This window comes from Mustela erminea, chromosome 14 (assembly GCF_009829155.1).
Source record: "Mustela erminea isolate mMusErm1 chromosome 14, mMusErm1.Pri, whole genome shotgun sequence".
Lineage (NCBI taxonomy): Eukaryota > Metazoa > Chordata > Mammalia > Carnivora > Mustelidae > Mustela > Mustela erminea.
The window spans coordinates 48,757,621-48,783,471 of NC_045627.1; the positions used below are offsets into that span (position 1 = coordinate 48,757,621).

The window sequence follows — 25,851 nt, forward strand, 5'->3', positions numbered from 1 at the left end:
ATCATCTTAACCTTTTAAAATTTACATTTTTGTGTATAGTTTATAAGTCATAACATACTAGTAGAGACATACATTATATATATTTATATATATGTATATGTATACACACACATATAGATGTTGAAAAATGTTCAAAGACTTGTACTGATGGAAAGCATTATGAACATATTGCTCTAGGAAATTATGACCATGAGAAGATGAAATATTCCAATGTCAATGAACCATGATTCTTGTTAGTCCACCACTCTATCTGTCATTGTATTGTAAAATGATGTGAGAGAGATTACTTTAATCATTTCTTTCATAAAATATCACAAAAGTCAAGTTTCATAGTTGAGTAAATTCATATTCCTCAAATGGAAAATATGGCCTCTTTATGATGTTTTGGGACATTGGATTATGTTTGGCATCGGGCTTTATTCACCACTCACTGATACACTCTCCTTCCATCTTCACAGAAGTGGGTGTATCTTACAGTGGGTGTATCAGGAGCGTCCATTGAGTTGGGCCAGTTGGACTCTGTCATACGTGTTCTGGAGAATGGAGACCTCAGTGAAGTTGTGAAGTTTTCAGGACATGTTATCTTCTCTAGAGACTCTTCTGGCTGGAGAAGAGGGGGAAATAATCTTCACTGTGGATGAGTAAAAGGTTTTGTGTCTCACAACAGCCTAGATTAAACTGCATTAAACAATGAAATCATGGTTCTTAGTTTTAATCAAGAGTGAAACGTGGAACTTGGAATTAGAGGGTACTTAGTGGCAACATTAATTTTGAAGTGCTGATTTAAACATAAAGGCAAGTAAAATGTGAGATATTGTCAAGAGAGGGATTGTAAACAACTTCTGTTGTTAAAACTAAATATAGCGAATCATTAATTGAATACCTGTTATGTGCCTTCTTGCTGGGATGATACAGGTCTGTTTACTATAATTTATAGAGATTCAGAGAGTTGGAAAATTTCAGAAAAAAACTACCTACTATAATCACTGGAAACAACCAAAGGAAGATAGAATATATAAGTAATTATAATTCCTTAGAAAAGTGAAGGTGGAAGGAGGAGCAGGGACAAACCTATAATAAAGAACAATGAATCCTTAATAGATTTCTTCCCCTTTCTTTTTCTTTTCCTTCCATCCTTCCTCCCATCCTCTCTTTCTCTCCTCCTTCCTCCTTTCCTTCCTTCCTTCCACCCTCCATTCCTCCTTCCTTTCCTTCTCCCCTTCCTCCATTTCTCTCTCTCTCTCATTAAGAAAGAACAAGGTAGGGATGGGGGTGGGAGGAAAGATGTACACCAGTTGAACCAATTATGTTTACCAGAATACAATATTAGTTTCCCCAGACGCAAAGTCATATGTGGAAAGAGTAGGGTATCAAGAAGATTCCAGATCTATGTCCCCAGAAGAGTAGATGAAGTCCCCACCTGCGTTTTCTCCTCCTCCCAACAGCTTCTTCTTCGTAAACCATTGACCTCACTCTCAGCCCAGTAGTATCCTTTCCCCAAATGGGATTTTGTCCAGGAAAATAGAAACCATTGCCAGATTCTAAGCAGGGAAGTATTTCATATAGAAAATGATTATACTGTTAGATGGAGTTGGGGAGTGATAGGGAAAGCTTCTAATGGGTTCTAGGAAATCAATACAGGATAGAATAACCACAGGCCACTAACAATGACCTCCCATGCATGTAGCATCAACACGGGTGATTTGCCAAAATGTGTTCCAAAGCCCTGGCACATCTACTGAAAGTCAGGTGTCTGCCTGTATCTGCCACAAAAACGGTATGACTTCAGCTTCTCTTCTACCTTCCGTCTCTCCTGTGAGTGCCTCTCACTGACAGAATCTGAACCAGAAGCTGGCTGGTTAGGAAATGCAGCCCAAGACTTGTAGCCCTTATGATGTAGGAGTGAGTAGAGTCTCTAACAGGTGATCTAGCCCAGTCATGTTTTCTCATTTGGGGTAATTAATATCTTCCATCTCTCCTGGTAGTCCTATAAGTGTTTTAGTACAAGATCATTTAATATCTAGAATTATTTGATATAGAGCTTTAATAGATACTCTATCATTAATAAATCAATCTGATCTGATATTACATTTTTAATTGAGTTGAAGTTCAAGAAGAAAAGACCCCCTTGCTCTAGTGGGCGATTCCACATACTTGGTGCTGAGTCAGACTGCTATCTCGGAGAGATTTTTTTATTGCCCTTCTTCTGCAACCTACTCTCTGCAAACTCTCTTGCTCTCCCCCTCTCTTTTGTTTCTCTCTATTACCAAGGGTTATTCTGCTGTCCTTCTGAGATGGCCAGTAACACTCTCTTCCATCAGGAATACACCTCTGTCGCTGGGCCACAAGATAAGCTTTACACCCCGATTTTAGTGTAAAAAGCCAGAAATTATTATTGAGTCTGATTCTGCCTTTCAGTTTATCCTTGGGAAACTGTAATCTCTTCCTTTAAGACTGAAGACACTATGGGGGCACCTGGGTGGTGCAGTCAGTTTGGGCGGCTAACTCTTGGCTTCGGCTCAGGTAGTGATCTCAAGCTTGTGAGATCGAGCCCAAAGTCAGGCTCTGCACTCAGTCTGCTTATGTTTCTTTCTGCCTCTCCTGTGCTCTCTCTCTGTTTCAAATAAATGAATAAATCTTAAAAAAAAAAAAAAAAAGACTGAGGATACTATGAGAGAAGGTGCCCTGGCGAATGCTCCAAATTAGTGATTATGGGCAAAAGTGGTTTTATAAGACTTGTTGCCTAGGGAAGGAAGTTGGGTCAGAGAGCAGTTTCTTGTTGACTTTAATGTTTGCAGTTAAGAGAAAGGTGTTTATTCTCATTCCCTTTGCCCAAGAGCCCCAGAATGAAAACAGATCTTCAGCTTCAATTGCTCTTTTATCTCTTCATTATAAGGAAGGTAAATACCATGATACACACCAGTCCCAGCAACCAAGCAGAGCACGATGTGGGATGTGCAGGCACACCTGAGTTTGAAGTAGGCATGTAGGTTCACTCGTTTCCTGTGACATCAAATGCATCTCAACAAGGACATCTGCATTAATGCTTGGAAGGAGGACTTAGAAAAGTAAAAACCATTTTACTGGTTTTACATTTACTGGTATTACATTTATTTAAGCTTCAAGGTCAAATTATTATTATATTCAAAGCTTCAAATTATGTTTAAGACTTTTCAGTCAAGCCTGAAATTATAATTGAAGGTATAGAACAGTCGTGATCAGCCATGTCTGCTTTCTCCCCATCCCCTGGAAGTTGTGAAGGCTGGAGAGATCCTGGTAGCCTGGGAGGGGACCCTTCTTATGGCGACACCATGGACTTCTCCTTCTTGACCATTGCACATCATCAGGACCAGAGACCCCTGTGCAAAAGTAAGGAGAGGCCATGGATTGTCACATTTTACCTCTGTAAGTCCCTTCACAGAGCTCTGAGTGTAATATTGATCTAGGAGGCACTGGTCACAACTGACATTTCCTTCCTCTAAATTAAAAGCATAAGAGAGAATTTTGAAGAATTGAACAAAGTCTAGATGCTTTATCTTATGCTGACATTTTGATTTTTTTTTTAAGGAAATGCATTTCCCAACTGTATCCTGTAGATAGATAACTCTATTATTCCACTCATTTGTTAGAATTGTAGAAAATATAACCAAACTTGCCAGCATTCTCAAGTCTTAGATTTTGCAGCTTATCATAATTCACACAGGCTATGTCACGAGGTCTGCTGGAATTACAAGAAGGGAGAACATAGAGAGAGGAGAGCAAGCCAGAAATGGGCAAAGTTACACCCCAGGTATTCATCTGCTTATTAAAATTAAATTCCAGGGATGGTGGCCAGTTGACTGAATTAAAATGTCCAAATTGGTGACCAGAAAACCATAACATAATATCCTAAGACATTGGTCTAGAGGCCGCATAATAATGTCTAAAGGAGTATGGTCTTGAGACCTCATTTTCATGTTCAAAGCTGCAGTCAGAGGCCAATTGCCAGTTTATACTGTCATGGCAGCATAAGGAGAGTAGATCACAAGACTATAAAATCTAAAGTTATGATCTTAATAACATTACAATCTATAGGGTATGTTTAAGGGAGTCAGATGATCATTTCAGAAGGTAGAAGCCAAAAGACCATATTGTGATCATCATGAACATACCCAGAAACTGCACATTAAAATGTCTTAAATCGTGACTAGCAAAATCTATTTTTCTAATGGCCTACTGCTTGACTAGCATGGCAGTACAGTGCTCAAGGATTGGAAGGTATTGCCCTCTACAATTTCTGGTTTGTAGATGAAAGTAGAGAAGCAATTAGGATGAGCATCAAGGATGAAATTACTTGCTAGTCCAAGAGAGGACTTGTTTGGATTGAAACACCACCTCTGTGATGAATTCACGGAGTTTTATAGGGCCAGGTTGGGTGGAAGGGGCAAGGGCTGACAGAAATGCTAGTGACAAATCTCAGAAGCCATGTGTATTATTCTTCTTGGGCTGCTGTGGCAAGATACCCTAAGCTGGTAGGCTTAAACAGCAGACACTTATTTTCTCACAGTTTTGGAGGCTGGAAGTCCAAGATGAAGGTTTCACAGGTTTGGGTTCTAGTGAGACCTCTCCTCCTGATTTGTGGTTGGCTACTTTCTTGCTGTGTCCTCATATGGTCTTCTCTCTGTGCTCTCATGGACACACACACACACACACACACACCAACAGTGAGAGAGAGAGAGAGAGAGAGAGAGAGACCTTTAGTTTCCCTTCTTATGAGGACAACAGACCTATTAGAGTAAGGTCTCACCTTTATGACCTCATTCATGATAATTACCTCCTAAAGAGTCTGTCTTCAGTTACAGTCACTTTAATGCCTAAGGCTTTAACATATGAATTTGAGGTAATACAATCCAGTCCATAAACCATGTACCACTGGCTTTCCTGCCTATCACTCAATTTTCAGTTGGGCATGTTGGAAACTGGTCTTACTCTAATTCTCCTGCACTGCAAGAGAATCAATTCTCTCTGAAGAAGACATTCTAAGAAGTATCTGAATAAAGTTACAAGTATGCTTCTGCTCCAATAACATTTTATTCAAACCTCTTACAGCACTTTTTATAAGCCTTAATAAGCTAGGCATTTGTGATGTATAATTATATTCATAATTGTTTTTATAAATGTGGTTTTCTCTTTCTTTTTGTTATTTTGCAGATCTATTCTTTTCTTTTAATACTATTTTCTGCCTTGGAAAGTTATCAGGTTAATTCTCTTGCCTTCCTATGCTTTGGAAGCCATACTGGAAAAAAGGTAGAGGAATAAGGCCAGGGTATTAATCCTTGTACTCCCTTGCTGCAAGGTTTACTAAGGTTGTAATCCTCAATTGTAAGGTCCTGCTCTTCTCAAAGAAACTTATTCTAGATGATTCTCTCCATCTTGAGTCTAAGAACTACTTTCTCCCCTCATCCTTTTGTGACTACAGAGTCTCTGCTACTAAGCCCAGGTCATGGCACTATGTCTTGTAGTTCCTTGAAACCCAGCAGACACATTTGAGAATAGTTCATTATTCCAAGATTATTGTTCATAAATCTTCAAAGTAGCCTGAATATACTATTTGTTGTATACAGAGGAAATGACTGATACAAAATGCATCACTAAGTCCGATTTCTATTCTTTCTTATTCTCTGTAAGTCAATTTACATGCACTTAACTTCTCGGGAAAATCATTTTTATTGACTGGGATGATGATGTTACAACTTGAGATGTTTAGCCACAAAGCATTGCAAGAGCTCAGCAGTATGTAAGGGAATAGAGAGGAAGCTGAGATGACTAAGGTGAATGGTCTCCTGGGACTGTAATGGGAGGAATCCAAATCATAGTGTCCAGAAGTCTGTGGTGAACCTGAGCATGACCCAGGCTGGAATTGATATGCAAGGAAGTAAGAACTGCTTCCAGAGTCCATCTACTTTCAGGACAACAGACCGGAAATAAGCCTCTCCCATTCACACATAAAAATGTGTTCATGATGCTAAACATATGTGTTTCACTAGTGAAATTCAATAAAGTTTTCTTTATTTTGAATAATTAAGTAATGCTTCTCATAAGACCCTCCTTTTTTCCCCCTGAATGGCCCTTGTGCCCAAAAGTTGCCCACCCTGACTCTAAGCTGTTATGTTGATTAAGAACAGTTACCACATGGTGGCCTAAAGCTTGAACTTTAGAGCCAGAAAGAGTTACACTCAAATACTCTCTGTGTCATGTAGTAGTTATACTCCTAGTTACTTTGCCTCCCTGAACCTGAATTTTCTCGTCAATAACTGGGGACACTCTCAGTATTTATCTTGAAGTACTGTCGTGAGCCATTGAATAAGATCCCTTTGGTGGAATGATTAGCTCAGCATCAAGTAAGCATGGGCTAGATGCTGGTCACACTATTCCACCCACCTCAGCTGCTCAGCGTCAGGCAGGGGCCACTTCATGGTCATGGGTAGTCAACCTGCCTTAGAGGCTTCTTAGTTCAAATTGAGTAGCATAGAGGATAGGTCCAATCTACGGAAAGAGTAATAGGGCTTAAATGAGATTGGAACTCTGAAACAGCTCAGTTGCAGAAAGCTGAGTGGATGGGGAAGCTGAGGACAGCAGGCCATCTCAGCAGGCCCAGGGAGTAATGGGCTTTAACAGTGTGGTTAAAGCATAGCTGTTCCCCCTGCTAGTATTTTTTTTTTTTCTGGAGCTGAGCGCAAGGGGCATGATGGCTAGCCCTAATAGCTGGAATGGGAGAACATAGAGTTGGCAGGCCAGCAATGTGAGTCAATTTTGTCAGCTCTGATGTTCAAGATTGACTCCTCATCTGTTGCTGCTATATCAAAACGAGTACTACATAAAGATCAACAGAGCTGGATTTCTACTCCTGGCTTATGACTTTCTAGCCATGTCATTTTAGGCAAGTGACTTCATCTCTCTCAGCCTCGGTGTCCTCATCTATAAACTGGGAAAAGAATATCTACCTCATTGAGGAATGTGTTAAATCATATTAGGATATGAAAAGTCTAAGCATAAATAGATTCTAATTTATAACTATTCCTAGTTTTCTCTTCTTTTCTTATATTTCCTTTCAAAAGGTCATCCATTATCTTGACTACCTCAAGTAATAGTAACCTCATCACTTTCCTGGAAGTTCTTCTAGTCCATGACAAAACAACCCTTTTATTAGACTTGGCTTTTTATAATGAAATGCTTGTGTAAGGTCAGTTCTCTGAGTTGACATAGACTATGTCCAATCCCTATTTCACATTACTGAAATTCTTACATTATGGCCTCTTAAGTTTTTTCTTTCCAAAATAAACATTTGCAGTTACTTCAGCCATCTCTTCAGCATGAGGCCTATGGATACTTTCACCAGACTTCTCAGTTAGTGGCATTTGTCAATTTCTCTTTTCAATTTTTCTTATTTCCCAAGAAACAAAAGTTCACAATTTTAAAAAAGGGAAAACATACAGACTTAATAAAATGAAAATAATGACTTCTAAGACAGTATTTGCTCTTTCACAGTCTACCCTGGGGATCTTCATTTTGCTATCATGAGTCATCTGGCACATGCCGCTGGTACCATCTTGATACAATAGCTCTCCTGGACTGAAATTAGTTGACAAAATATAAATCTTCTTAAGTTTCTCATTAGAGATAATGGAGAAATGGATGAAGAAAGCAATGCTGAACCCTGTAGAAGATGCAGATACCTCATTAATCTGTCTCATTTGGTACTACCATTATCTCAAATTGCAAATTTGTTGTACTTTCATCATATTTGTACAAAGGGAGATTTTCTGGCTTCAAGGTATTAGATGGAATCTATAATATGGCCAAGAACAACATCTACTCCCCAAATCTTGAGTGGTAGAAATACCATAGCCTGTTCTATGAGGTCAGTTCTTCCAGGTGTCATGATTATCTTCCCTCTAGAAGTTAGGGTTTTTTGTTTGTTTGTTTTTGTGGGTTTTTTTTTTTTTTTTTGTATCCCAGGAATTATCTTGTTGAAGTGTGAACTGTATTCATTATTCCTGTACTTGTCCCAGTGCTTAAAGTTCCAGGTTCAGTCATCTCCTAGCTCCCGGATCCAAGTCTTTTCATAACTTTGATTACCCAGAATATCGTGGACATTTAGAAAGGAAAGCTTAGGTAGCCTATATGGTCATGGAGGATGGGCACTCCCAAATGCAGAAGAAATTTTCCAGATTTCATCCCCAGAGCATGGTTTATACAGCCCTAAATGTATATAATAAGAAATATATAATAGGAATTTATAATAGGAAATTGTATATGGTCTCTATTTGTGCCTTCACTACCCAAATGCACACACATGCACATGAACATGAGAAAGAACACTGAGGAAGGTTGGGTTTTGAAGTCGAGCTTTGCTTATTTCCTATCCAGGCTGAATGATCTCCTATTATTTCTAAACTCTGTTTCTCCTTTTGTGAATTTTCATATCTTTACTCACTGCTAGAGGCCCTGTCCCTAAGTGTCCATTAAGTAGATGACTGAGTTCCAGGTTTGTAGTGACAAGGTAGAACAGTTGTTCCCCTGACCCCCTACCCCAGCCCAGTCCAAGGTGCAAAGCTCCAGCATTTAGCAACTCTGCAGTTTACAATAAAAAGTGATGAAGACTGAATGGGAGGAAGCTAAAGGAAAATCAGAGTTGGAAGCTTTTAGGTATTTGGGATTAGATGCCAAGTCATGGGCTAGTATTTTCCTCCTGGACTTTGTTTTTCTTGGAAGAGTATGGAAGTAAAGAGGTATTTGGATCCCTGGAAGCAAGGACCGATGAGAGAGCCTCAAATCTCTGCAGTATAAACCCAGGCTGCTGCTGGACCATTAGTTCCATGAAGGCAGGAGTTCTGTGCCATCCACCATCGTGTCTCTAGCTCCTGGCACTTAGTGAGGGCTCAATAAATGCTTGCTGAATAAAGAATTGAACAATGCATGAAAGTTGAATAATCTTTTTTGCTTTGTATCTTCTCTATGATTATTTATTTTCCTTTTCCTTCTTAGTTTTTGCCAAGTCTTTTTCAAAATTCTGTACTGTCTCATATGCTTAGGGGCTGAGTAACCTAACCAAGAACACTTGCATCAATGGTTGGCCAGAGGTTAAAAGTAATGTATGGAAGTGACATGTCACTGGAGCCATTAAGGAGACTGAGGTGGGACGGAAGTGTGAATGGAAGAAAGACAAAGAGGTCCCCAGGAGCTCCAATCCAGGGATCTAGGTTGCTTCATGTTGGGCATTTTAGTCCTTCTCTTAAATAGGATGCTGATTCCTTTATATACAGGACATTCTGGAAAAGTGTCTTTGTTTCTTTAAGTAAAAAATCAGAGGCAGAGTGAAAATTGTTGAAAAGTAAGCTGCCTGGAATCTGAGGCTGATAAAAGGTGAAAGGTCAGAAAGTTTCATGTGAGGAGAGGGAAACCACCTCAGGAAGAACCACACTGGGACCTCTTTTCAACTTGCTAACCCTGCACTAGATCAGTCTGACTCCAGAAAACATTGTTTTCCGAGTTTTAAAACTATGTTTGCAAAGGGTTGGCCCCCCAGGACTCAGTAAATAACACTGAAAAAAAAAAAAAAACCACCACAGAAAAGAATGAGGGAGAGTTGCCTTAAATCTAAATGGACTACTTTATCAAAAAAAAAAAAAAAGTTTATTTTATGAGTTTGTGATCTGAGTATTGACTTGATTCATGAAAACCCATGTGTCATAAGCCCTCATTCTAGGCAAAAAGACAGATCCTGGACCTGGTCATGCAGATTCTATCTGGAATCTCAGATCCTCACTTTCAGACCTCAAGGACTCTTCATTCGTTGTGACACACAACCTCATCTGAAGGGTGCGGTTTGCTGAAGGATTGAGCCGGCACAGCAAGAATCAGTTTGCCAAGAGTCTCCTTCACCACCTTCATCTACTCATTGTTCTTCTGTGTCTCACCCTCACCCATTGCTACCCCATGATATGGTCCCCTCGTTCTGATTGAGTCCAGACTTGTGTCCATGGGGAAAATCATATTCTTGTCCAATGGCAGAGATGAAAATACTGTGAACGGTGTATCCTTTGCAGTCAGAAGACTTTGTGGTTACAGTTCATCTTTTTGGGAGAATTGCCACACTTTTTTATGGACAAATACTCACTGACTCCCTCTGGTAGGAAGAGTAGCTGGTGTGCCCTTTCTACTTATACCCAGCTCTCCCTCAGCAACCCAGGCATGCTGCTTTTTATAAGAAGGCGAGAAGTCAGGCTAATGGTGCAAAGCTCTGTAGAGTCAGACAAAGACTCTCCAAGGGAGCCGAACATTCACCTTTCTAAAATTTGTTAAGGGAGAGCAGAAGAAAATGCACAATCAGAATTAAAATGAATCGCCTTGGGTAGCTAGAATGAAAGGTAAAGGATTTTTGAAAGATTTTTCGGGGCTTTCTTTTTTGAAAAGGATAACAGCCCTGAAAATAAGTAAGACTTTCTTCAAGGTCTAAGAGACACCATGATCTCACTTTGAGCTTTGAGTGACAACACCCCCGTTGCTTATTTCAATAGAGGCCTTCAGAATTCATTAACTTAAGGGGAGGAACATAGCATGGGCAAAGAAAAAGGGACAAAGAGGGGCATGATCCCCCTGAAAATATCCCAACATAATTTCTTTATCCTGTTGTTCAAGAGGGAGAAATATGTTAACTGCTTGAAATACAATAGTTTATGAAGTCAATTTTTGAATCATGAAACAAATCACTGTTATATCGCTCAATTTAGTGAAAGCAACTTTTAAATAATACTCAGGGAGAAATAGAAACTGAATCAAAGGAAGAAATACTGAGTATCACACCAGTCACACCAGATTAGGTTCTCCCTTGGCCCCACGGCAAACACTTTAGCCCCTCCCTCTCCCTTTCCACTCAGAGTCTTTGCAGATTAGGAAACCTCCAGAGGCACCTGGGTCATTCACAGACTGATTGGTGGTGTAGTAAGTAGATTGAGACCACGCAGGAGCTGATTGCTTATTATGAGATAGGAGTTGTTACAGTGATGGTAGGGGGAGAGAATTGGGAGGAGAATAGAGATTTTGTTGCGTTTTGACAGAGAGCCTACTTCCCACTCTCTCATCTAAGCCTGGCACACCCCTGAGCTTGCTTTCTCATGTTGATAGGTTTAAAGGTGACAAGATACCCTAGTTCCTGATAGTCCAGATGACCTCTTTCTTTACTTAATTACCACAATGCCTCTCAAATGCCCACAGCAAACTACCTGTAAGTACTGATGCTGGAGAAACATTCCTAAGGTCATGTGATTCTATAAGTTCTTCTGGGGATGTATGTGGCCACCCCAGAAGCATCACAGAACACTTCTCTGGCTGGCAGATGGAAATATTTTTTAGTTTTGAAAGCTTTACTTTCTAGTACCTTTGCTCTTATTTTCTTCACTGTTTTCTTCATGTCACAAGTCTCACAGCAGAGAGAGAGAAAAATCATCAAATACAGAAATGAATCTGTTCTTGAGTAGGTGAGAGAGATAGAGCAAGTGAAAGGAGTTGCTGATTTTAATTGGGGTTAGCAAACACCGGTGCTTTGGTGTCAAAAGTGAAATCATATAGTGGAGGAGTTATCAGCTACTCAGATGTGGGTCCCTCAGCTGCACAGACCAGGCAGCCTACTTGGACATGGTGTGTGTGTGTGTGTGTGTGTGTGTGTGTGTGTGTGTGTCTGTGTGTGTGTATGCGCGCGCACACACATGAGTGTGAGGCAGAAAGAAGAGATGCATCAACGTTTCAGGCACGGGCCTGTGGGTTTCCAAGCCTGTGTTCCAGCTCCCCTGCAGTTGTCACATTCTGGGCAGCTGGGATGAGACACTCTTTCTGGACTGTTGTACAAGATCTGCAGGCTTCCTCTAGAGGGTAAAATATCTTTCTAAGACCTTTCCTTCTTGGAGTTGGGGATTTGCCTGGAAGAGACTGAAAGGCAATTAGTTTAGCAAAGGTTTCCAGCCATCTCTCCAAGATAGGTTTTCTTCTTCTGTGGAAACACCATCCTGAGGCCGTCCCCAGTAATGGGGAAAGCTTAGCAGCCATGCAGAAAAACATCTTTCAAAATTTATGGTAAGGAAACATTCCTTAGCTAGGGTACAAAGAACACAAAACATAAAAATAAAGTGATAATTTTGATAATATTATAATTACAGTTTATTAAGAAATCCACACATGCACAGAGACAGTTCAAGAACTAGAAGAAGGATATTCACAACACTTATGAACCCCTTATCCTCCAAACAAATCATATACAGAATAATACTAAAGTCTACAAAGCACTATGAAATCAAATAAGCTGGGCAGTGCAGGGGAGCAGCAAATAGGCAAACAGAAAATTCCCAGAAGAAATCTGAGTAGCCAGTAGATAAAGGACGGGATACTCGAGGTCATTAGCAGGTACGAAAATTCTCATTAAAACCACAAATTTCACACTAATCAGGCTGGCAAAAATTAAAAAATCTGACAATACCATGTTGGCAATGATGTGGAGCCACAAGGATGCTTATACTTTGCTCGTGGACATGTACATTGGTACAACTTCTTGGAAAAACAATTTGACAATAACTGGTGAAGTTGAAGGCATCCAGATTTCCCAAGCTGTTAATTCCAATTCTTGGTAGACACCATTAAGATATCCTAGAATGTGTATGTAGAAAAGAACTCAAAACTACATTGGTCCTAGTAGCAACATCTAGAACAAATCAAATGTCTATCACCTGGGAGAGAGTAGATGATTCAATTATTAGGTATTCAGACATAAAAAAAAAATCCACAAGGAAATATAACACTAGTAAAATGAAAGAACTAGAGCTACATATATCAAACATAATTGAGAAAGAAAATTGTAATAAACAAACAACTAAATGTGTAAGAAATATATATTTCACATAAGAAATACACATTTATGTACATGAAAAATATATAAAACCATATACACATTGCTTGGAGATTCATAAAAATTTTAGTTAAAATATGAATATAGGCATAGTAAAAAACCCACTAAATTCAGAATAGTGTATTTCTAGGAAAGAAAAGAGTGGGGGAGAGATCCAAAGGGGTATTTTGTTCTTCTGACAATGTTTTGTGCCTTATTAAGGATGTGAGTGCATAGATCTTCAATGTGTAAATTTAATATCTATTTATATATATTAAATATAGCAAATTAGCTTTAAGAAGAAGTCAGGGTAGTTAATGGCACATAAATGGTAAGGCTCTTTTTCCCTTTCCTTTAGAGCAAAAGATTGCTTTCAGGAACATCCTCCACAGTTTTCCCAAAACTACAGAATCCAAAGATACAACAAGAAAAGAGAACTGGAAGAACAAACAACAAATAAAAAAACCATTTCACACTGGGAAGACGCTAGGCCACAAGTAAGGGCCCCTAACCATCTTATAAAGAGGACATTTGTTTTTGTCATGTGTGTTTAAACGTTTTTATATTAAATTTTTTAAAATTTCTTTTCAGTGTAACAGAATTCATTGTTTATGCACCACACCCAGTGTTCCATGGAATACGTGCCCCCCATAATACCCACCACCTGGCTTCCCCAACCTCCCACCCCCTGCCCTTCAAAACCCTCAGATTGTTTTTCAGAGTCCATAGTCTCTCATGGTTCATCTCCCCTTCCAATTTCCCTCAACTCCCTTCTACTTTAAACTTTTTACTAAATACCTTAATAAAGGTATTTAGTGAAAATACCTTTTCACTAAATTTAAGTGAAAAAAAGTTTCCCTTGGAAGGTCTCTTCCTCCCCCAATCACAAGCCACGTGTTTGCATAGACTTGTGCGGAGGATATGACCTAAGTCAAAGCTGGTCACCAGGCTACAGTTACTGATTCAAGGATATATGGTCTCATCAAAATCAATGACCTTCAGAAAACTTTGAGGGGAGTCACTAGAAAGGGCCTCTTGTTTTTTCCTCTTCCACTAGCTGAGACAGAGAAAGAATGTAAACTCCAAAGCTGCCTAAGCCTCTTTGTGACTAGAAGTCTCTCCAGCTAGTCTGAGGATCAAGGCTGTGAGGAGGAAATCTAAGTGAATAAACAGAGTGGGAGCCACTAGGTCCCGGATGATATATCAGACCCTCTAGTCAAGCTGTTCGACACCAGCCCCTCCTCTGAGCTCTTCATAACTGAAGGTTAATACACCCACCTTATGAATATGATTTGACTTTTTCCTTTCTTGCAACCAAAATGATCCTAACTGATAAGTCTTTCATTACTAAGGAAATATGAAGATGAACCCTCCTCTTAGCAATACAAGCAATCACAATTCTGGCTGAAGGGAGAACACTGTGCCGTCCATGCTTACCTATCTCCCACCTGCCAGGTCATCATTTCCCCTGAAAGCCTTTCCTAACCCCTTCAGCAGCTAATGAAGGAAACACAGCTGGCTCCACTCAGATCTAATACCTCGTCCTTTTGTCACAGAATTGCCTAATCAAAACAACTAAAATTGCCTTCCCAGAAATTAAACCCTTCTTTTGACTAGAGACACTTACGCCAGCCAAAAACACTTGATGAAAACCCAGTGAGGGGGGTCATTGTTATCCTCACTTTGAAAATCTGAGAAAACTGAAGGAAAAGGAGATGAGTCCATGAGGAGGTAATTTGTTTCTTCTGTCAGATGTTTCACAACACAGGTGATGGTCTAAATTTAAAGATTTTTTAAACAGCATGTACCCAGACTAATGAAAATCAAAGTTCAAGGGCTTATTTCAATTCTGATGAGCAATCCACCCATTTGTAAGGATTTATTGACTAGCTGGGGAATATTTAAAATTTGCATTTCACTTGCCACTTTAGAATTTTTTTCCAAGAGCATTTAATCTTCTTTCTTCTTTTTCTGTTCTTTAAAAGGTCTTGACTTGCTATTCTTAAATGAAATTATCCTTGTCTGCTTCCTCTTCAGTGAAATGAAACCAACTTTAAATAACTCACCTAGACAGCTGAGTTTTAAAACTTTTTGAACAAATACTTTCTCTCAAAGTCCCTACATGTTGTGATGTTCTGTTCTATCCTATTCCATTCCATTCTATTTTAAAATGTCTTGGTCAAGACCCACTAAATTGGCTAATACTGAAATAACTTCTCTCTTCCAGAGTTGTTTGATATTTGTTTAGGAAAATCTTTGACTCAGAAAAATCATTTTTTTTGTTAACTTCCTTAATATTACTTTTAACCTAAGAATATTTCCAACCAGTGTACGAAGGTAACGGGACCTGAGTGTCGTGCGAGTTCAATCAGTTTCCCTGCACCTGGCTGTAAAGGGATTTTTCCAGTCTTTTCCTTTTGCACTTAGATGCATTTACTATCCTTCTGCTCTACACAAAGAAGACTGGTTCTACATTTCTCTGACTCTTTTCTCAACTGCCAGTTAGTTTTATCTAGAAGGCTGCATTACCACGGCAGGCAGAAAGTCACATTTGTTTCTTTCTTCTTGGCTTTGGCTGCATCTCCCATGTGATCCCAATTCTTGTTAGAAACCTGTGTTCTGATTCTGGTGTCTACCTGCTAGACTTGGCTCCTGGCCCCTGCAAATATCTCCTCATATTGTTCTCCTGTGTTAGGACTAGAAGCAGCTTTTTGTTGTTGCTTATCCCTGGATTGCTTCCCCAACCCCTATTTGGCTTTATGAGGTTTCCAAAAGCTTTGTCAACTCTCTCAAACTAAATATCTTCCCTAGCACTATTGGATATTCACTTTTTTTTTAAGTGAAAAAAATTCACTATATCAGGATTGAGTTACACTGCTATTAATTTGTTCCTCACCTTGAATTGTAGTTCTGGGAATGGGTAGATTTGAGGATCCAAAATCCTGGAGAAAGGAGTATCAGAAAAGTGAGACCAACATTCTGCATAAAATTGACTCTTGAGGCATTTGTCAATTCCCAATATCTGCCAAGCAGATATTAAGATATTAAAAAGCTACGAGATTTATGTAATCTCAGGGTGCTTGAAAGAGAGAGAGAGAGAAGAATTTTGAGTTCTGCCATCAACGAGGAATCTTGGAAGCAACACAGAGATTTAGTCGAGGAATAAGAGCAAACCAACTCTCACAAAGAAGCAAGCCAAACCTTACAAAGCCTGAAACAAAACCTCAAGCCATCTTAATTCCTAATTAAATGAAGGCAATCTTCCCAACGTAGCCTGTCAAGAAAATTAAATTCTATCTGGAGGCATATAAATCACCCAAAACTCTACATTTTAAAAAATATAAAATAAAACTAACTAAACATGACAGAAAAAGTGACCGTGTGGCTGAAAATCAAGAGGAAAAAAAAAAAAGAGAGAGAGAGAGACAAGGAACAGAGCTATAATGTAATAAAACTCCAGATATACAATGTAACTCCAGAACTTAGTGTTATCAGCCAGATACTTTAAAGAAAGCATAGTTCACTTTTTCAAGAAAATAGATAAAAAATTTCAATGGAGAAGTTGAATCTTCCTATAAAAAGAGTAAAATAGAAATTTTAGAACCAAAATAATTCCCATAGTAGGGTTTAACAGAAGTTTGGTTGCAACAGAACTGAGTGATAGTGAACTAAAACATGTAGTAGAAAATATGCAGATGGTGGGGCGCCTGGGTGGCTCAGTGGGTTAAGCCGCTGCCTTCCGCTCGGGTCATGATCTCAGGGTCCTGGGATCGAGTCCCGCATCGGGCTCTCTGCTCAGCAGGGAGCCTGCTTCCTTCTCTCTCTCTCTCTGCCTGCCTCTCAGTGTACTTGTAATTTCTCTCTGTCAAATAAATAAATAAAATCTTTAAAAAAAAAAAAGAAAAAGAAAATATGCAGATGGAATTATGTATGGGAAAATATTGGGGCATGCCAAAAAGTCTGAATGTGTGTAATCAATGTCTCAGGAGGGAAGGGGAGAGAGAGAGAGAAACAGAGAAAAAAAGCAGAAGAGAAGTTAGAGGAATTATAAGCTAAGAATTTTTCAAAATCTAATAAAAGACCTCAAGACCAAGTTCAAGAGATTCTGCAAACCATAAACAAAAGGAGTAAAAAGAAACCTATACTTGAACACATTGCAGTAAAAATGTTATAACCAAGGTCCAAATGAAAATCTTGAAAGCAACCTGATGAGGGGGAAACGTCTCTTTAGCCTAAAAGGAGCAAAAGTAAGACAGATACACACACAACAGGTAAGGCAAGAACACATTCTGAAAGAAACATTTGTTAACCTAAAGTTCTATATTTTAAAAATGATGGTAAAACACATTTCGATTAATAATATAAGCTTAAATACATACATAAAGCAAAATGAAATGTGTAAAAGGATATCAACAAATCCAAAATCATAGTTGGAGATTTTAGCATCTCTTTCACAGTAACTAAGAAGAAGATAGTAAAGCAGTGGAGCTGTAGAAGACTTTCATAACAACATAAGCAAATGCAATCGTGTGTGTGTGTGTGTGTGTGTGTGTGTGTGTGTGTGTATGCATTCAACTATACCAAAAATCTCCAGAACATGTTATTAATATATTATCTTTTAAAGTACAAATGGAATTTTTACCAAAATAGACTTTCTGATGGTTTTAAAGCTGTACCTACAAATTTCATATTTGAAATCATACAGGGTGTATTCTCTGACCAAAGTGGAATCCATCTAAAAATTAATCTCCAGGGCACCTGGGTGGCTCAGTAGGTTAAACGTCTGCCTTTGGCTCAGGTCATGGGATCGAGTCCCACCTTGGGGTCTTTGTTTAGTAAGGAGCCTACTTCTCCCTCTCCCTCTGCTGCTGCCCATGCTTTTACTCTCTCTCTCAAATAAATAAATAAAATCTTAAAAAATAAATAAATCTCTGAATACTTGAGTATATCACAAAACATATCTAAATAAACCATGACCCCCAAAATAAATCCCAATGGAAATTAGAAAATTTATTTATTCCAGTAATGATGAAAATATATCATAAGGAAACAGTCAACAAAACAAAGAGGCAACCCACAGAATAGGAGGAGATATTTGCAAATGACAGTACAGACAAAAGATTGATATCCAAGATCTATAAAGAACTCCTCAAACTCAACACAAGCAAAACAGATAATCATGTCAAAAAAAAAAGGCAGAAGGCATGAACAGACATTTCTCCAATGAAGACATACAAATGGCTATCAGACACATGAAAAAATGTTCATCATCACTAGCCATCAAGGAGATTCAAATTAAAACCACATTGAGATACCATCTTACATCAGTTAGAATGGCCAAAATTAACAAGACAGGAAACAACCTGTGTTGGAGAGGATGTGGAGAAAGAGGAACCCTCTTACACTGCTGGTGGGAATGCAAGTTGGTGCAGCCACTTTGGAGAACAGTGTGGAGATTCCTCAAGAAATTAAAAATAGAGCTTCCCTATGACCTTGCAATTGCACTCCTGGGTATTTACCCCAAAGATACAGATGTAGTGAAAAAAAGGACCATCTGTATCCCAATGTTCATAGCAGCAATGGCCACACTCGCCAAACTGTGGAAAGAACCGAGATGCCCTTCAACAGACAAATGGATAAGGAAGATGTGGTCCATATACACTCTGGGGTGTTATGCCTCCATCAGAAAGAGTGAATATCCAACTTTTGTATCAACAGGGATGGGATTGGAAGAGATTATGCTGAGTGAAATAAGTGAAACAGAGAGAGTCAATTATCATATGGTTTCACTTATTTGTGGAGCATAAGAAATAACATGGAGGACATGGGGATTTGGAGAGGAGAAGGGAGTTCAGGGAAATTGGAGGAGGAGATGAACCATGAGAGACTATGGACTCTGAAAAACAATCTGAGGGTTTTGAAGGGGTGGGGGGTGAAAAGTTGGGCCAGCCTGGTAGTGGGTATTATGGAGGGCATATATGGCATGGAGCACTGGATGTGGTGCATAAACAATGAATTCTAGTACACTGAAAAGTAATTAAAAAAATAAAAAATTAAAAAAAAAACACAAAAAATTTTTGGAGTATAGTTAAAGCTATGCTTAGAGGAAAACTTAAATCTTGAATGGGTATGTTATAAAATAAGACTGAAAATAGATTTTCTAAGCATGTATCCCAAGAAGTCAGGAAAAAAATATATAAAATATGAGTATTTTATTTGTAATACTTGAATAAAAATCAATAAAGTCAAATATTATTCCCTCAAAAACATCATTTAGACATACATTTTCCTAGGAAGACCACAAACGTAAGAGTAGAGAAGGATAATATTACCAACATCAGGAATGAAAAACAGTGTATTACTGTAGATTCCACAGTTATTAAAATGATAATAAGAAACACACTGGAAAGTTTTTCCAAGGATGTCTGCTAACTTCACTTGTGTTCATCATTGTATTGAAGTTCCTAGCCAGTGCAATAAGGTAAAAGAAAAACCAACATATATATGAGTAGAAAAAGAAGTGGATTGACATTTTTGTACATATGGAAAATTCAAAATAATCTATAGATAAATTATTGAAGTGTAGAAATTTATCATCCAGTTGTTGGACATAAAGGGCATATACAAACAGTCAATTTCTATGCACTAATAAAAATTATTTCAAAGCAAAAAATGTAAAAAGTCCTTTAGTGTGAAAAATATCAAATGCCTAGAAATAGGTGTTTCTATTCCTACAAATGTTACAAACTATATCCAAAATCACTATACAAAAAAAAAAAACTGTTGAGAGAAATTATTTTTTTATGTATGAGAATGAATTTATTTATTTTTTATTATGTTCAGTTAGCCAGCATATAGAAATTAAATAAAACAAATGAGAGAAGAGTATACCATGGAATATTCCTATGGTTATGGAATGGAAGAATGTAATTTCCCCCAAATATATCACCACTAAGCAATCACTTAAAATCATCAAAATCACCAATCAAAATCACCAATTGTTTTAGTGGAAACTGACAGGTTGATTTTATCACTCATATAGGAACATAAAAGAATTAAAACAACAAAAGTTTTTCAAAAGAAATGTAAAGCTGAGACCTTTGTATTCCCAGAAACCAAGTATAATTCTAAAACTACAATAATGAAAAACTGTAGTATTGCACAAGGATAGAGAAATGTACCAAGGGGACAGAATAGAGAATTCAGATATATGACTGTATTTTCTAAAAGATGATGAAACAAATCAAGATCTAACTGAAAAATATTTAACCTCTATTAAACCCATATAAAAATAATTATGGATGGCTTATAGTTAAATATGAAAGGTAAAACAAGAAATCCTTTGGAAGATAACTTAGAGATGTCTCCAGGACCATTAAGAAAGCCAGGATTTCTTAAACAGTATTTAGAAAGCACTAACCAAGAAGGAAAATATTGGAGTAGATTCATTTAATTAGGAACTCTAGTTTACAAAAGATGCTAGATGGGATTGGGAGGGAGACAAACCATAAGTGACTCTTAATCTCACAAAACAAACTGAGGGTTGCTGGGGGGAGGGGGTTTGGGAGAAGGGGGTGGGATTATGGACACTGGGGAGGGTATGTGCTTTGGTGAGTGCTGTGAAGTGTGTAAACCTGGTGATTCACAGACCTGTACCCCTGGGGATAAAAACATATGTTTATAAAAAATAAAAAATTAATAAAAAAAAAGAAGAGTGAAAAAAGCAGGATACCAAAATACATTTGTTTTTTAATATATCTTCCACATGTTTGAGATAGCTGGACAGATAGATAGATAGATGATAAATAGATATCTTTCAAAAGGAAAAGATAGAGTGCACCTGGGTGGCTCAGTGGGTTAGGCCTCCAACTTTGGCTCAGGTCATGATCCCAGGGTCCTGGGATTGAGTCCTGCATCGGGCTCTTTGCTCAGCGGGGAGCCTGCTTCTCTCTCTCTCTCTCTCTCTCTCTGCCTACTTGTGACTCTCTCTGTCAAGTAAATAAATAATATCTTTTAAAAAGGGATAGATAGATAAATGATAGAGTTTATATAAATGCATATATATGTGCAGATAGATAGATATCTTTAAAGGGTTGAATTCTATAAGCTTGAAAACAGCATGTTGGAATAGAAGGCTTCCAAACACCAGTAAGTATAGGAAAAAGTGGTCAATATCAGTAGTCATCAGGGAAATATAATTTTAGGCACCCACCTTAATGGGCAGATTTGTATATTGGATGTGATACTTGTGAATCAATAATAGGAAAATGAACTCATAGTACAAGTTAGTAAAATATTAAGTAACTGGTATGTGAATGCATTCCTGGTGGGTATAGATACCTGCAAAATACTTTAGGAAAATCTTTGATAAAATCTACTAAGGCTAAGTTTTTGTATACCCTTTGACATAGCTATTCTACATCTAGCTTTGTAGCCAACAAAAATGTGTAGTACCAGTATACATGTAGATGATGAACAAGACATGAACGAATGTTCCTAGCAACATTAATCACAGTAGTCTTAAATGATAAAATACAAATGTCCATTAATGGTGGAATAAATGAAGAATGTAGTATATATTTAAAAGATTTTATATATCCATATTTATATAAACAAATTCCAGTTACATAATGTAGCTGATAGACATTGAGGAAAAGAGGTCAGACACAAGAGTAAATGCCATACACTTCTTATTCATACAATGTACAAAAATAATCCATGGTGATCAAAGTCAAAATAGTCATTATTTTTGGAAGTATAATGACATGAGTGGCCTTGGGGGTGGATTTTAGAGGTGCTGGTAATATTCTATATATTTTTCTGTAAAGGACCAGATAGTAAATATTTTGGGCTTTGTGGGTTGTATGATTTCTGTTGCAACAACTCAACTCTTCCCTTTAGAGTAATAGTAGCTATAGGCCATAAATGTATAACAAGTATGAATATTTATGAACATCAGAATTTGAATTGCATATAATTTTCATGTAAATTTTGTGAAATATAATTCTCTTCCTGATGTTCCAACCACTTAAAAATGTTCCCAAACATTAAAAAATTTCTTAAATTTCAAGCTGTATAATAAGTAGCAGACCAGATCTGATCCCAGGTTGTAGTCTGTTTTTAAAATCTAGTTTGTACATAAGTGGATATGTTCACTCTCTACTAATTCATTAAGCTGAAAATTTAAGATTGTTGTATCTTAAAGCTGTATATTATATTTCAATAAAACTCTTCATTAAAAAGTGCTGAGAAAATCTAGGTGACCTTGGGTTTGCTGATTAGTTTTTAGGTACAACTCCAAAAGTACTATCCTTGAAAGAAAAAATATTAATAGGTTGGACTTTATTAAAATTCAGATTTCCTGCTCTGTGAAAATCTTTCTTAAGAGAATGAAAAGACAAACTAGACTGGAAGAAAATATTTGCAAAACAGATCTGATAAAGAATGTGTGTCCGAAGTATACAAATAACTCTTAACCTCAATAATATGAAAACAAAAAAAGATCTGAACAGACACTAATCAGACAAGATATGTAGGTGGTAATTTAGCATATAAAAAATGCTCAATGTTGATCATGGGAGTGCAAAATGCTGTAACAATTTTGGAAGACAGCTGGGCAATTTCTTATAAAGATAAGTATATTATTATTATATAATCCAGCGATCATGTTCTTAGATATTACTCAAATGTGCTAAGACCTTATGTGCACACACACAAAAGATCTGCACACAATTTTTTTTTAAAGATTTTACTTATTTATTTGACAGACAGAGATTCCAAGTAGGCAGAGAGGTAGGCAGAGAGAGAGGAGGAAGCAGGCTCCCAATGCAGGGATCCCAGGACCCTGGAATCATGACCTGAGCCAAAGGCAGAGGCTTTAACCCATTGAGCCATCCAGGCGCCCCAGCACACAAATATTTTTAACAGCTTGATTCATAATCATCCAAAACTGGAAGCAACCAAGATGTTCTTCAATAGGTGAATGGATAAACAGACTGTGGTACATTCATGCAATGGAATAGTACTCAGTGATAAAAATAAATGAGCTATCAAGCCATGCAATGCCATGAATGAGTCTTAAATTCCTGTGACCAAGGAAAAGAAGGAAATTTGAAAAGGCTACATACCATACAATACCATTTGTATGACATTCTAGCAAAGGCAAAACTCTAGAGATGGCTAACGAACCACTAGCTGGTAATATTTTGGGGGTGAAGTATAGGGTAACTTATAGGATGGTGTAACTATTCTGTATGATAATATAGTACTATTCTAGTCTATAGGATATGTGACATTTGTTAAAATTCACAGAACTTTGCAGCAAAAAGTATGAGTCTTAATGCATGCACAGTTACAAAATTATTTAGGAGGTCAAGGGGTCCCAGAGGAGCATTCAGACTGTGACAAAATAATCTGTACTATAAATGCATGTAAAAAAAAAAATCATTGTAACAAACAGGGTGGGGAAGTTCCTGACATAAGTAATTTTGGAAATGAGTAGAATCTGTAACACCAAAGGTAAAGGGAATTCTATATCAGCCTTGCACCCTAGTTGGTAAAAATATATCCCCACTGGGAAATAGCTAACACAAAAGTGCCCCACATGTATACTGGAATAGAATAATTAAGTAAATGGTTGACAGATGGTGGAAACATGGTTTCTGACTGTTGGAGTGGAAAGTTACAGATAAGTAAGGGGAGAAGTCAGGGTAGGTCCTCAACCATGCTCCTTTGTTTCAGGCTTCTGGGTGAATCATTATAGTGGGTCATGGGAGTACTCCTGGAAGTCATTTCAACACATGGCGGTGAACAGTAGAATTTTACAAAGAAGGGACTGTGAACAATGTAAATATTTCTGAATGAACTCAAATTAAATGTATCCCTAATTTGATGTCTTTTGAGGGGAAATCTCAAAGAGATATAAGACATCTTCAATATCACCTGATCTGAAAATGAACGTCACTGGGATCAACAACAGAATACTTGGTCTTATGAATTTTACAGGAACATTTTTTTCATGCAAGCCTTGCCAGAACCTTTCCTAAATCCTTGGAAAGTCTTGTAAAAGTGTAGCTAAACTTTAGTTTCATAGTAAATTTATCTTTGTTGCTACTTTTTCTAATTGTGTGGCTTGCCTATTGACACCTATAATGCTATCTTTGGGTGAGTGGATTTTTAATCTTTATTTGCCCAAATTATCAATAATTTCCTCATTAGGTAATGCTTTTTGTGTCCTGTTTAAAAAATATTGGCCTCTCCAGAGTCATGAAAATATTTTCTTATGTTCTTACGGAAGATTTATTTCCTTTAAATTTTATAGATTTGTTCCTTTTATATTTTGGTCTACAGTCTGTGTGAAATTAATTATTGTAAAGTGCGTGAAATGGGGTTAAGATTCATTTTTATTTTTATTTATTTTTAAAGATATTTATATATTTACTTATTTAGCATGTATGTGATTGGGGGAAGGCGCAGAGGGAGAGGAAGAGAGAATCTCATGCAGACTCCATATTGAACACACAGAGGTCACACAGTGTTTGATCTTACATCACTGAGGTCATGACCTGAGTTAAAATCAAGAATTTGCTTGCTTAACCGACTCAGCCACCCAGGCGCTACAAGACTCATTTTGGATACATATATTGAAAACCGTAGGTGTCATTCATTGAAATGCACATGTTAAAATGTGAACACAAAGCTTCTTTAAAAATATAAATATTCATAAATGTATGTATTAGAATACACTGAAAGCACTTATTTCATGCATTTATAGCTATACATGGTCCTATAATTGCAGGTTTTAAAAACCATAAATGTTAATATACCTACTTTTATTATCACTGAGTTTAAAATATTTTTAAAAATTTCTCCTCTGATTCCTTCTTTTGCCCTTGGTTTATCTAAAAGAGTATTACTATATATGTGAAGTCACTGTCCTTCATATTTCATTCTATCGAAAGTCCTTCTTTTCTGTCTGATTTCAATCCTGTTTTTCTCTGTTTTCAGTAGCTCTGCTATCATGTGTTTCAGTATGATTTTGTTTATGTTTAGTCTGGTTGTATTTGTCATGCTTTTTAAATCTATCGCTTGATATCTTTCATATATTTTGAAACATGAAAAAAAAAAACCTTATTTGTTGCTTTAGACTCTCGAGTTTCATTGTGGTTTATTATGTAACAAAAGCTAAGTTTTAAAATAATTGGTACCTAGAAGTATGTGGCTACCATAATGCAAACATAAAACATTTAGTATTGCTTTTGGGGCTGGGTGATTGGTAAAAACTCAACAAGTGACCTAAGACCAGGCGGAGAAGGCTGACAAGTTGTGAACAAACCATTAGTGGAGAACAGGAAAAAAATTTTTTTTTTATTTGACAGAGAGAGATCACAAGTAGGCAGAGAGGCAAGCAGAGAGAGAGAGGGAGGAGGAAGCAGGCTCCCTGCCTAGCAGAGAGCCCAATGTGGGACTCAATACCAGGACCCTGAGATCATGACCTGAGCTGAAGGCAGAGGCCCAACCCACTGAGCCACCCAGGCAGTCCCAAGAACAGGAAATTTAATGACAGGAGGCTCTCACAAGGTGGAGTGAGGTAGTATGTGTCATGTAACAACATAAAAATAGGCAAACTATTATTTTTGGTAATTAGAGGATAGAAAGTATACTTAATGAAATTTAGGTAGGCGCTCTTGGCCAGGGAGAATATAAAAAGTGTCAATTAGCTTATTTTAGCTGCATAGGTAAATATATAGGAAGAGAGATGAGCTAAAAAGAAATCTACTAGAATTTAGAAGAAATAGGGAGCTCTTGCTGGGTTTTAAAATAAAACTGTTTCTGATTTCTAGTCTATTCAGGCAGCAAAGTAAGGTGAGGAATGATCTCACTGTAAAGATCAAATAAATGATGTTAAGACCCTTTGTAAAGATTGTAGATAGGTA

General features: G+C 37.6%; 2 long non-coding RNA genes across 2 annotated transcripts in view; one reads left to right on the plus strand and one right to left on the minus strand.

Moving 5' to 3' along the window:
* The window catches only part of LOC116573489, a 94,976-nt gene that overhangs the window by 25,304 nt on the left and 43,821 nt on the right, over positions 1 to 25,851 (plus strand). The gene's annotated exons all lie outside the window — the stretch shown is intronic.
* LOC116573491 lies at positions 129 to 4,709 on the minus strand. Its single transcript, XR_004278835.1, has 3 exons — positions 4,545 to 4,709; positions 2,921 to 3,359; positions 129 to 604 (listed from the first exon to the last, which is right to left on the minus strand). It is a non-coding gene; the product is annotated as an uncharacterized LOC116573491 (long non-coding RNA).